Below are 13,855 nucleotides of genomic sequence, written 5' to 3' on the forward strand. Positions count from 1 at the left end.
GGGGCAAAATTTTTGGGTTTTTCGGGTCGGATCGGGTGTCTATATACGCAATTTTAATTCTCCAATTAGCAAAATACTGGATACCTTCCCCTGCCTCGTCATCATCATCTGGGCTTACCTCGACTCGGGGCCCCATGGCTGCTTGAGACCCGGGCGGATCGGTGATTTTTGTAACAAATTTATCAAACGTGGCTTTCAGAGAGGCATTAAACTCTTCCATTTTCTTTAGTTTTTTTCTTTTTTCATCCCCTGATGGAAATTTCCTGAATCTTTCTCGTTCTCTGGACATTGTGTGACAGTTTGTTCCAACTCCACCCGTCTGGATCAGAGCAGCTTGTGTCTGCGCTTGGTCTGATCAGTTGTATTGAACAACAGACACGCGTCATCATTGCACATATATTTATTGATATGCACAGACTAGTACACATTTAGGTCTGTAATGGAACGTGACTGTTGATATTTATAAGGGAAAAAACGAAAAAAAACGAAAAAAAAACAAAACAAATTGGGCGAAAAAAAAAACGGCCCATAGCACCAGGCCCCTTGGGGCGCGAGGGAGGCCCCTTGGGGCGTGAGGCCCCGTGCGGTCGCACGGTTCGCACATCCCTTGCGTATGTATGCGTATATATATATGTATGTATACTAAATATAGTAATAATGCACATATATATATCACTTAGGTTTTTACCGGCATGTTATCAACCATTAATATGTGTGCAGACAAAAAAAAAAAAATTTTTTTTTTTTTTTTTTTTTTTTGTCCCTCTGTCTGGGCCCCCCCCTGTCCGGGCCCTAGGCACATGCCTACTTTGCCTTTGTGTTAATCCGGCTCTGCTAAGATGTCATGATATCCAGATCAAAACGCACCGTTCATTATGCCGTTCATTAGTGTCCGCCTTGAATCTGTGGAGCAGTTACCATTCCATCTATGCTTCCTTTACACTTCAGGCATATTCAAACACTTCTTAGGAGTTACAAACTGGCCTTGACTTTCAAAAAACAAAAATTGGGGGGCTATTTTATTATCCAGTTTCACGATACATTTATTCCTATTTATAATGCTTTTATATTTTTCCCTGTGTCTAATGGCCTTGTGTTAGTTGTTTTTTTATTTTATCTTTTAACAATGAAGCTATTTTTAATGGGATATATCCATGTTTCACCTTGTTTCTGCTCAGATTAATAATGTCATTTGGCACAAAATTAAGGTATGACAAAACTTGAGTAAATTGAGGGGAAACATTTAAATACTGTGAAAAAGGTTTAATGAAAGCCCAAACCCAATCTGATTTAGAATCTTTTGTGTGACTCAATATTCTTGTACACCGGCTGAACTCATTCCACCTAAGGGAGACACAACAACTCTGCCTTTAAAGAACGGCCAAAGATCCCAGTGGTGACGTGCTCAATTTATAGAAACTCAACCCAGGAGGCTTGCGACTGTAATTGCAGAAAAGTATTGACGTTTTTTTAATATATACATATTTTTTTTCCCCACAACTGGAAGTGTTATGCACCTTCAAAGTTATAAGGCGTTTTGTGTTGATCCAATGTTACAAATCCCGCAAAAATCAATTTCAATTTCAGTACACTAATACAACAAAATAGGGCTAATGCCAAAGGGGTGAATACTTTTTCAGGATAATGTGTTTCCTGATTGATTTACTATCTGTCACCTTGTTCATAATCAACTTTAAAAAAGCGTATTAGATTGTTTTAATTATTATTAATATGTTAAAAATACCAGTTTATTTTATGAATTGGCTAACCTCCTGACTATGTTTATGCAGCTGAAATAAACAAAAAATTGGGTAAACTAGCAGTATAAGCTTCTTAATTGACAGAGGACTCACTGACAGTCCGTTCATCATTTCAAACATGATGGCTGCTCCCTGTTGTAGCTGCTCTCGTTATACTGTGTCTTTCTTTGTATCTTCTTGAGATTTTCTGAATATATTTTTTATGTGAAAACAAAAATTTTTAAAACATCTTCCCTCACTGTGCCAAAGGATTTTCATTAGTAATTCTGGCACTTGTTGTATATATTAGTGGGCATCTGTTTGAACTGTCCAAAGCCTAAACTCTGCCCAGGATAAGACCCAAAAGTCCATGTGAGTTGAGATGAGGAGGAGATAAAGAAGCAAAACTGAGAGAAAGGAGGAAGAAGTCTAAACTATTTCTACCTCAATCATCATGTGGAATGAAAGATCATTGGTAAATAAAATGGACAAGTATGGAGCACTGGCAGGACACAACAGGAATCTTGGGACTGCAGTATCATATGTTGACCATAGAAGGTGACCTTCAGTCAGCACCAAGAAGATTCTGGCAAACCATCAGGTGGCTTTCCCAGCACTTTGTACGGCAGGGTTGAGGTGCTGTTGACCTCAACAAAGTATATTTTTATGCAGCAGAACAACTACTTTAAGGCTCTTCTGAATCCCACCAACGTGTCCTCCACAGAGGACGCTGGATTCACCCATAACGTCTGACTATGGGGCGGATACACCCCACCTTGAGCTCCCCAAGGCTCTGGATGCTGTGGGGCTGCCTTGCTCAAAACACCTCTTCAATATCACATGGACAGCAGGAGCACTGCCTCTGGATTGGCATACTGGAGCAGCGGTTCCCATTTTTAAGAAGAGGGACCAGAGGGTGTCTTCCAACGGTGGGTTCCAACTAGATACTGGTAGGGTCTATGCGGGGGAGTGGGGTAAGACATTCCCATCGATAGTCAAACCCCAGATTAAGGAAGAACAGTGTGGAGTCCACCCTGGCTGTGTATTTATTTCATTTATCTACTGTTCTCCACTGCTCTTCTAACTCAGACTCATTTTCATTCATTCTGTGCTCCAGTCTTGAAGGATGAAGACGGCAAGACAGAGAGGATCCTGGACCTCCACAGTGTCTAACAGTGAACGTATATGAGAGCATGGGGATTGTGGGATCTGAGATATTTATATGTATGGTTGCTTGGCATAAAAACTTTACTTTTGAGCTGGTATCCAGACCTAAGTCAGTTATTTAAGGGCCACTAAAAGTGTCAAATACTTAAATTCATGTAACAGTTAATGGAGGCTAAGCGTCTTATTATTACAGACAAATGTCCATATTTGCCGTCATGCACTTTAATCATCATCTTGTTAAAAAATACTTTATAAGATACACACTGGAATTTGGTTCAGGTCATCAGTTGTTACATGACTAATAGGTAAAAAGAGAAAAAAAAGTTCAATCTGCACACACACCCCACTGAGCCTATTTACCTGAGCTGGATAGTCAAACAGCCACTGCTCTCTGGGTTTATCCTCGTAAGCGACTACTGCCTCAGTCATGTAGTGGCGAACAGTGGAGCGCATGGTTTCCATCACCCGGTTCAACCACACCTCCACCTTAGGAAGAAAATACAAAACAGTTGGGTCCCTGAATACAGAAGTAGAAAAAGACTGTCACATGAGCACCGACAGGCTCTCTTATCAGTGGACCCTAATGAGGTCATTAATAAGCATTCAAGTGGAAGTGGAGTCAGGCAAATAGTATAGGATGTAATGGAAAATTAATGGATTTATGGGCTTTGATATGCAAAACCCCGGGGGGAAAGACTATTTCAACTGTCTCCTTTAGTGTGTGATGTGATATTTATATCTAATATCTATATATTTTCTTTGCTCTTTCTTTTACAGAAAAAGGCAGGTAAATGATTTTTTTCCATTTATTCCATTTATCCAGAGACAGCTCTAGCGTCAATGTCGGCAGCCTAATAAAGACAATAAAAATGCCTTCAGCATTTAGCTAAATGGGGAAGTTATGGTACCACAATGTCAGAGAGATATGTATAAAAGAAGATGGGTGTATTTTACCTGTCCGGTGCAGTCACAGTGCTGATTAAAGTGGACGTACTCTTCCTCTTTGCTGTACATGCCAAGAGCAATCTTAGAAGGATCCCCTTCTTCATCTCCTTCGAATTTCAGCTTAGCCATGTTGTCAAACAGCTTAGACAGATGCTTCTGGACCTGAGAAAACACACAAATGTGCTCAAATCATGTGTTTTGGGATTTTTTTTGTAATTGGCAAACATATCGGTACTACTTCAGTGCTGTCTGAGAGCAGCAACAGAAGGGCAGCACCCACGTCCTGCTATACGACTCTTAACTTCCTTTCAGAAAAGTCAATTGGCAAGTTATTAACATTTTTTCTCTGAGATGGAAACAGAAGACAGTGTTGCATGACAGAGGTGGCTGTAACCCGCAAACCTGTGAGCAACATTGCCCCTGTGAGGGCATCTAAGGTACTACAATATAAGTAAAAAGTAGAAGACAGGTTTTCTGGTGTCAGTAATCAGACTGAAAACTGAAATTTGCTATTCAGACAAAGATGAATAAAGCCACCTGGTGGCTTTATTCACCTGGTCCATTTGAAAGGATGTCCAACAGATCAGCTGAAGAAATGAAGTAAAATCGTGGAAAGGCCAGACACTTGGTGTCCAAGTATTCTACTAAAGCTTTTTCACAGAGAGAAAGCCTGTAAAAAAAAAGTACTCGCAGAGTAAACTACGTGTAAAGGACGTTTAACAAATTTTTCAATAACAAGCCTAACTGTTGTGCTACATGGATTTATTCTGTGATGACAGGTGTACAGGTTAAGGTGTGCATGGATATGAGCTAGGCAGAGATATAAGCTTGCATTAGAAGTGTTTTAGTGTTTGATGTGTGTAACCTTGGGCAGCTGGAGGCGGATGTCCTCAGAGCCGATGAAGATGCTTTCCAGGTGACTCCAAGTCCGCTGGACCTCAAACCAGATGGAGATGACTGAGTGTGCCACAGACAGCTGGTTCTGCCATGAGGATACTTCATCCAAGAAGTATGCGATGTACTTGGATGTAATGAGGTTCTGCAGCTGAACCTGGTTATCTTCAAGTGTCTCAATAAGCTCCTCATCTGTGCGGAGCAAAGGCACCTGGGTCCTGTGGTGGGGTTCATACTGGAACTGCATTCCTGGACAATACGTAATAAAGTCAATGGATCGTTAACTATAATAATAATAATCAATTTTATTTATATAGCGCTTTTAAAAGATCTCAAAGACGCTACTATAACATTTTATAGCTTGAAGTGTGTGGTCTGAAATCAGGACAGCTCTGACAGGACTTTCTCCATCCCCATCTCTTTAAACAGCCTTGTCCACGATCCCTCTGACCTCGTCCTGGAAGCGGTGCAGGTTGAGCTGCATCAGGTCTGCCAGGGGGCTGTCCTGCTCAAAGACAGCCTTGTCACTAAACCACCTGGAATCATTTCCCTCCATCTGATGCCACCAGTTGAACTGATGGCATGATTTAAAGTTGTCTTGTTAATCAGTTCACCTGAGGGCTGTTTCACAAAACCAGGATAGCGGATTAATCAGGATTTTCCCGATATCCTGGCTGAACTAAGCCTCGAGTCGGTTTCACAAAAGCAGTAGCAAATAAGTTACCATGGCGATATATCCCGTGCAGCTAGCCTGCTCCAGACCAGAGTTAAGCCTGGTGTCTTATCTGTTCGGTCAGCAGTCTCGCCGATCAGAAACCAATGTGTTTTGTCTGTGATTCCGTTTTCTTATTTGTCTGTTCTGGACTTTTTTTTTTAATTCATTTTGACATTCCGTCAAGTACTATTATTATTTAAATCTTTTGATGGTTATCATTATCAATTTTACAATTATCCATGTGGGCATTGTTACTGTTCGGTCATGTTTCAGAAGACACTGTTGTCACAAAGGTCTTTAATAGACCATCACATGTGTATGAGGGGATTATACTAATAACTGATAAAGAAGAAATAGTATTGTCATCAAGTCAAGCCATATAAGTAGCTCCAGACACATGTGTCCTCCTTGACAATGGGTGCCTCTTTTTTAGAATGACGTTGTCGATGATGAAGCACTTATATTGAGAAGGGCTTTCAGACGAGAAGGAGTGTTTCGGGACAGGTCCGAGCCATTGACTTTTCCTGACAATTACCTTCATGAGCGCTACCGCTTTTCTGGGGATGCCATCCGCTACCTGTGCAGACATCTGGGTCCCCAGATTCAGCACCGCACCGAGCGGAGCCACTATTTGCCACACCATCAGAAGAGTGTATTTGGCATGAAAAAAAAATATGTGCACATCTTCATAACCTTCCATATTGAATCTTTTTGAATTGATGCATTTATTTAGTTCATTCCACCATTAACCAAACTCATATTAACCTGGTGTGGAGAGGTGCCAATAGTCGATATGCCTTTGAATAATACTCACTGGATTCATGTTAGCCAGTCAGTCCATATCATACTAGAGAAATGTGTGATTATGTTGCATATTCAGTAGTGGAATGATGACCATGTACTGTATGAAGGGGGCAGTTTCTACGAGTGGAACACAGTCAGTCTTCTTATATTTATTCTGGACCTGTTGCCAAGCGCTCTTTGGTCCCGTCATGTTCTGACTGTATAAATATTGATAAGGTGTGTAACAAAAACCAGTAACAGGGATTTTTTTGTATTAAAGGTCATTTTGATGTTTTGGCACTAGTGGCCTTTATTTAAAGCAGCTGGACAGGAGGTGGGTATAGAGAGAGGGGGGAGACACGCAGGAAGAAGCGACAGGCCGGGATCTGAACCTGCGCTACCTGCACGAGGACAATAGCCTCTGTAAACGGCGCTCGCTCTACCCACTGAGCTATCTGGGGTCCGGAGTAACATGAATTAATCCACTGTCAGATTCACACAATACATTATAGACTTCCACTGTTCATTTCTAAGTTTAAATTGTAAATCTAGGCAAATGTCAGGTAAATCCTTGAATGATATGATTATAACATTTTCCGTTAAGAGTAGTGGTTAGAAAATGTGTATTTTAGACTATCCATGCATTCAGGTTATCCGCTATTGATCCCCCATGCCCTTTATCGCTCTTTTATAATAGTGGCAGTGTTTCCTTTCTTTAGTATTATGTGCTTCATTTCTTCATAAGCCTCCATCTAAAGAAGTTGCTCATTTGGTGAGAAGTATGGTGCACACAATTTATCTGATGTAGAATCAGTGAATCTGTGTTTGATCTTATGGTGTTTTAGAAGAAATCTGTGGACGCGCATTTACCTGGATTACTTACACCTGGCTTGACAAAGCCGCACCTCCTGAGCCTGGTCTGGCCTTTGTGAAACGGATGAAGCCAGGATGAACTGATGGCGCTTTGTCAAGCCTGGATTTAGCTCTTACCCTGGATTTCTAAATCTTACTTTTGTGAAACAGGCCTCTTGCCTTTTTTAATATCCTTTCAATGAAACACACATTTACGTATGTTGTGGTTATACAATTCCTACACATTTATTCAGATAGAGTTTTTGTGAACAATCATCATATTTACAATTGAAGTACAACCTTGATTGAGAAAAAGTAAGCTGACTGGCATTTGGCATTTTTTGTACACAGTATGAAACCAAGGTATTCATTGTTTTGTCTGTTTTGGGGATGTTTTGGCCCTAATTTCATTCATTTAATATTCATGAATTATTTTTTTTTAATTTTAGGCCTTAAAATCTTAGGCATTTCTATATGTCTGTCACCGGCACATATTTCATTTTGAAATTCTCCACACATTCTCTGATGGAGGACAGGTCATGACTGCAGGCAGACCAAGCGGTTACCGTATCCTTCCCCAGCCATGCCTTTGTCATGCGTGAAAACTGGGATTTTGCATTGCTCTGTTAAAAAATGTCTCGAGGGCAGCATATGTTGGTCTGAAATCGAAAGGCGCTTTCCTGCATTATGGTGCCATCACAGAAGTCTTTTCCTACAGCACCAATAAAACCACGTACCATCAGAGAGGCTGGCTTCTGGACTTGTTGCTGATAACAGTCTAAATCATGGGTCTTAAGAGTCTGGTTCTCTGCATGTTTTAGATGATTCCCAGCTCCAACACATCCGACACATTCAGATGCATGCTGATCATAATCGATTCGTTTAAATCAGGTGTGTGGACTTCGAGAAACAGAATTAAAGACTGCCAAATGCTTCTTTTCCTATTCAATAATACTATTAATACTCAAAGACTGAGCGTTTCATTGACATTGCTTGTGTACCAAGTCATCATTACAATTACCTGTTTAAAATAACATCCCTTTTTCTTCTTTAATTCATTATTTCACTCAAATGCAACCGTACCAATGTTTTTGGAATGTAGTGCAAGCCATGAATGAAAAAAGTTGGCAAATAGTTTATACAGTTAAGTAGATGAAATAAGAAAACATGAAATATCTTGGGTTCATAGGGAAATGTAGAGCTGCCACCTCAGGGGAAGAAGAATGGAGTCATTATCAAAATATAATGTGAAAATATATTGTATAAACAATATCTTTTTCAAGTTTGAACAATATATCAGGTTATTAGAATGTACATGTTTATCAATTCATGTTATTTGTTGTTGTTATTTATGAGAATAACAGCTCTTAGTTTAAATGTCAAAAGATGCAGAATACACATTAACCAAACATCAGCAAACATTTTCTTCTTTCATGTTTCTGCAAACAAAAGTTTTTTCAGAATGATGATAAAACATGAGAATGAGGTCTTTGTTACTGGTAGCGTCTAAAAAAAGTTATTAATAGAACAGTCTGTTTCAAATGGAAGATTCCACTTTTTGTAATTTGTGATTTAATACAAATTTAACAATTTAAAAAAAATCTCTTGCATTTCATCCATGTTACACATACTGAACGGATGAATAAATTAAGCTCTGTGTTATAATAATTTGGTTAATTAGGGCCCGAGCACTGGGGAGAATTTAACAGTTATTGGGGAGAGTTTTGTCTGAACTGTCTAAATTTAAAAATGTTTTGGCACACACATGTCATTAAACTTACTTTACTAGAGACAATGAGAGACAATGAGAGACAATGAGAATTTAAGCTTTAATTTGAGTTCTATCCCCTCGATAAAAAGCATTGTGAAAAAATAAAATGTTCTGTTTTAATGGATAGCAACTGAAAGATTCCAACAAAACACAACCTTGTCAGTTTGGTCGTCCAAGGAGGAAGACTGAATTGATATTACTACATCACAATTAATAAAAGAGATTGTATACAACGCTGGCAATCGTCGACTCGCACTGACATTATTGTTTATCTGACGGGTCTTATGATTTGGGGACTAAATTGGCACAAAGCAACATTATAGTCTGATTTAACACCTTTCGAATTAGCAAATAACTCAAAGGCTGTGTTGAACACTGTAAAAAAACAAAACAAAAAAAATCAAGGTGTAGTTTTCACCCAAAAGGGCGGGGGACAATTTTGTCACTGCACTACTGACTACTACAACATGAATAATTTTTCTAATTAAGTTGTTAATTAGATCAATTCCTCCCTTTCCTCCCAACTTCTCTGTACTGTGGAAGCAGGAAGCTCAAAGCTGGACTACCACTCCAAAAGAGACACACCCCAAAAAAGGGAGCGGAGCTGTTTCACTATTCGTTTCGGTAATTTTACCAAAAGATGTTCCAGACATTTCATGAAGGTTTTATTAAACTGTGTCAGTTTTCTAAAGGGCCTGTCACGCCTTGACACTTCAAACTTGTTACTTTAAGACTATCATAAGAGATGTCCATCCAGGAGATGTAGGTTAGGCTAAGACGAGAATACATACTCGCTGTCCAACTTCAGCATCACCTTGTCATAAGAGCAGCATGCTGTGGGAGCAACGATGTCTAGTCTGGGGCTTCGGGCAGCAGCATTTCTTTATAGGGTACAACAGGTCTGTGATACACTGACATGGCCTATGGATAATTTACACTATCATTGGGTATAAGTAGTGAACGCTGGCAACATGCAAAACATTCATAGGTAAAAGTAATCTATATGTTATTGTTATCTATAGAAGTAATTAATGTGTTGTGCATACGTTGTGTATACATTATGTATACGTCCATACTGTTAAGCCCTAGATGTACTTGCAGTTCAGAACGCGTACGCATCATGGCCGCCACACGTATCCTGCGTTCTTTTGACGCGTCGACGTGCACGTTCTCAAAAAGACACTGAACGCGTACGCGACCTGCAGTTCTCGCTCTGGCCGTGAGTGGAGCTCGTCCAGGTCAGATACCAGCTGGCCACAAGTGACGAGTTGCCGAGATCGCAACCAAAGCAATGTTATAATCTCCTACATCATCCGATTTTGTCATGTTAACTTGTTCGTTGTTCTAATCTGCTACTGCTACTACTGCTGCTACTACCGCTAAATATTTAATCACTTTTCCAACTGTTGCTCTGCTTACTGCCCCCCTATTACCGCCGGTACGATGCGAGCAACGTTGCAGTTGGTGGTGCACGCGAACGGACGTGAACGCAAGCACTAACAGCAAGTATATTTGGGGCTTTACTGTATATGCCCAAAATGTAAAAAAAACTTTGATAGTCAAGCTAAGACCAGCATTTTAGAGAACTTTTGAGACGTTAGCACATGCCGTCCAAAACAGAGGTCTCGGGTTAGGGTTAGAAGTGTACACTGTCATGACAAACATATTTTTACTGAAGACTAAAATTCTGAAATTTGGCAGACTAACTGTGGCCACCTCGAGCAAGTTCTTCACCACTTTACCGCGGATCATCTCTGATTATTCCAGATATGTCTTGCATGTTAGTGGCCAATGCAAATGCAAAGAAAAAGAGTTAACTAAACTATATGAACCACTGACCACATGAAGCAGAAATCCACCTCTGGTAAGAACAATATTAACTTCCCCTCACGATCACAGACTGGATCAGGGATGTACTGTAACACTATAAATATTTACTACCTGTGTAAAAAGTGCTTACACTTTGACACAACAGAACTTGATAACCTAATGACATGCTCAGTTTTCACCTGTTTTAAGATTTGTGTCTTACCTCTTTGTCCAGCCCCCGAATGTCTTTAGCAAATCGTTTGCACTCCATCTCCATGTCCTCCACATTGATGTCCCTCAAGGCAGTTGTTCTCCACACTGCTATGCTGGATTCCACAATAGTGATCATATCCCACAACTCTTTCAGGTGTGCCACCTCACGCCTGGGGGAAGATGGAAAGTGTGCAAAGTGAATTAATCTGGCATGAAAATGGTAGCACGTCAGACGCAGGCTGTGAATGTAAAATCCCTGTAATAACAGCTCATTAGTTTCAAATCTGGCACAGGATGCTGATGTTTTCTTCACTCCAGGTTCACTATGTACCTGCATTGTCGGAGCTGTTTGTAGTTTGAGACGGTGACCTCAAACAGTCTTGCAGACTCCACCAGGGAGGTCACCACCACCCCATGCTCCTGGATCTGCTGGTTGAACACATCTAGCATCTGGAAGGGATCCTTGCTGTCAAACCTGGACAAATGCATGAGCACACAAAGGCACCCGTCAGAGCAAACACGCGCATGTGCCCGGGCTCATGATAAATCAGGCTGTGTTTGGCTAATGAGAGGCTGCTGTTTTGCCAAACCTGAGTTGGCTGTTGCAGAATCAGCTTAGAGTCTGTAGTTCTAACTTGATAATGTGACGATTACGAATTACTTCTATGGCATTAATGGGAAAATAATCACCTGGTTATTAAGAGACCAATTAGACACATAACTAATCTAACAATTACACTTTATAGCAAATGATCTTTTCCTATGAATTAATTTTAATTATGTTAAGATTCAATTAGCCTTGTTAGATGGGAGCGCCTTGAGATAACACTTGTGTATTATCATGTGACAAGGCGAGGCAAGGTGACATTGTTATCTTCAAACACCACGGGAATGCTAAAGAGGGAATGTTGTTGCCCTCACTAACTCGTTCCTAATAGAGCTCATCATAGAGCCCCCCAACACACACACACACACACACACACACACACACACACACACACACACACACACACACACACACACACACACACACACACACACACACACACACACACACACACACACACACACACACACACACACACACACACACACACACACACACACACACACACACACACTCTAGGCTACAGTATTTTTGATTTTTTTTTCATGAATCAACAGGTGAAACAGGATATTCCCCACTAAACGTCTGCTGGCAAATCTGCAGATCTGCCTGAAGGAGCAACAATAACTTTGTACTACGGTGGGCAGGTTGGCGTTAGCTTCCTGGGCAACATTGCGGTGCACAGTGTGAGGGAAGAGAGGCTTCAGAGCCACTCCTCGGAAACATGAGTCATCTCACTAATGCTTCATCCATTGTCTTTACGGTCTATGGATCAGACACTCAAGAGTTACTGTACGTTTCAGTGACTACATGTCACATCTTAACAAGTAGCCTGAAGGTTTTGAGCTGTTAGAGAGGCATTGAGCTTGACGTGAGATACGTTTCTTACTGCGTGATGCAGCCACGCATCACATCATCTCATTGTTCTTCTGCAGATTTGGACTTCTTGTTTTGTAAGTTTTAATGTGAAGCTTAATGTTGATTACTTTCCTTATGTTAATCTGCCAAAATTGCAGATTATTACGGTTTAGGTGGTGGATATAGAGGGAATGCGCATGACGTCACAGATGCAACTTCACAGCGGGTTTCGCCCATTGAGTGGCAGAAAGACTGAGTGGCAGAAAGACTGAGTGGCAGCGTAGACTTTCAGTTTGAGCACTCAAACATCTAAAATGGGAAAGAGCTGTTGTGCGATCGACTGTACTCATAGATTTAGCAAGAAATCGGAGTTATCGTTTTACAGACTGCAAATAGCGCTTAAGAGAGACAAATGGATCGCTGCAATTCACAGAAACAACTGGATTCCCGGCACCGAAACGTGGATTTGCGGTTCCCATTTTGTATCAGGTATTGTTGGATTTTTGGGTAGCTAACGTTAAACGGTCAAACCATAAAGTTTGGTGTCCTCATCACTTTCATTTCGCCAACAAATCCTGCTTTGAAGTCGGACCAAGCATCAAGACTTTTGTATGCCTTCAAGCTTTGCTTCGTGTATTTCCCCGGCATAGAAATTAAGTACATATAAATATCAGGAAACTGGATTCGTGGCCAAATATTAATGTCCATGGACCACTGGTTCTTGGGGTAACTGTACGGGTCACTGTCAAGTCCAACTGCCTTTAATTTAAGCCGATAATTGGCTGTTATCCCGTCTTCTCCACTAGTTGCAGCCATTTTTGCCACTCAGTGCGAGTAAGGGGGCGTGGTCCCGTGGGTAAGTGACATCAATGCATACCCTCTATAGATTTAAGTCGTAATAATATCACATTATGTACCACATCTGCCATAATTACGCCGGGAGAGAGGGAGAAGATGCAATAAGAGAATATTTTAAACAAAAGGTTCCTGCCTGCAGATGACCGAATTACTGAGATGTGCGTTCACACAGGATTGACATTACCTCGTGACCTAGTGTTTGCTGAAATAAGGTGGATAATTGGCGTTGGAATTTTTACTTTACAAATCACAGAAATGGTGCATTTGCACTGGATTAAAATCATAGACGTCCTTCATAATCATTACAAATGACCACAAGTCTCGAGATGGTTTTAATCCGGTACGAATCAGGCATAAGGCTGTGTTTGCCTAATACTAGTATCCTCGATCTTCAGGTTATCTTTATCATGAAAAAATAAAAACATAGGATCAAAAGAATGCAAAAGAACACAAAGATTTTTTTTCTAATCCAAACATTAAGTTCTTCCCATATCCCTGACTTTGAACTTTTTTTGCACAACGATGCATGTTTCATCATGCATCGTACCTCGATCGCTTGCATTGGAGCCACGAGCTGTCTAACCGATAACGCCTGCTTTTTCACATTCTTCCACTTTTCTGGCAGCTCCTGGTGAGACAGATAA

General features: G+C 40.6%; 1 pseudogene; it reads right to left on the bottom strand.

Annotated features, from left to right (window-relative positions):
* LOC133419100 (dynein axonemal heavy chain 9-like) overlaps positions 1-13,855 on the bottom strand; it is a 178,716-nt pseudogene that overhangs the window by 128,265 nt on the left and 36,596 nt on the right.

Source organism: Cololabis saira, chromosome 19 (genome assembly GCF_033807715.1).
Source record: "Cololabis saira isolate AMF1-May2022 chromosome 19, fColSai1.1, whole genome shotgun sequence".
In the NCBI taxonomy this organism is placed as follows: Eukaryota; Metazoa; Chordata; class Actinopteri; order Beloniformes; family Belonidae; genus Cololabis; species Cololabis saira.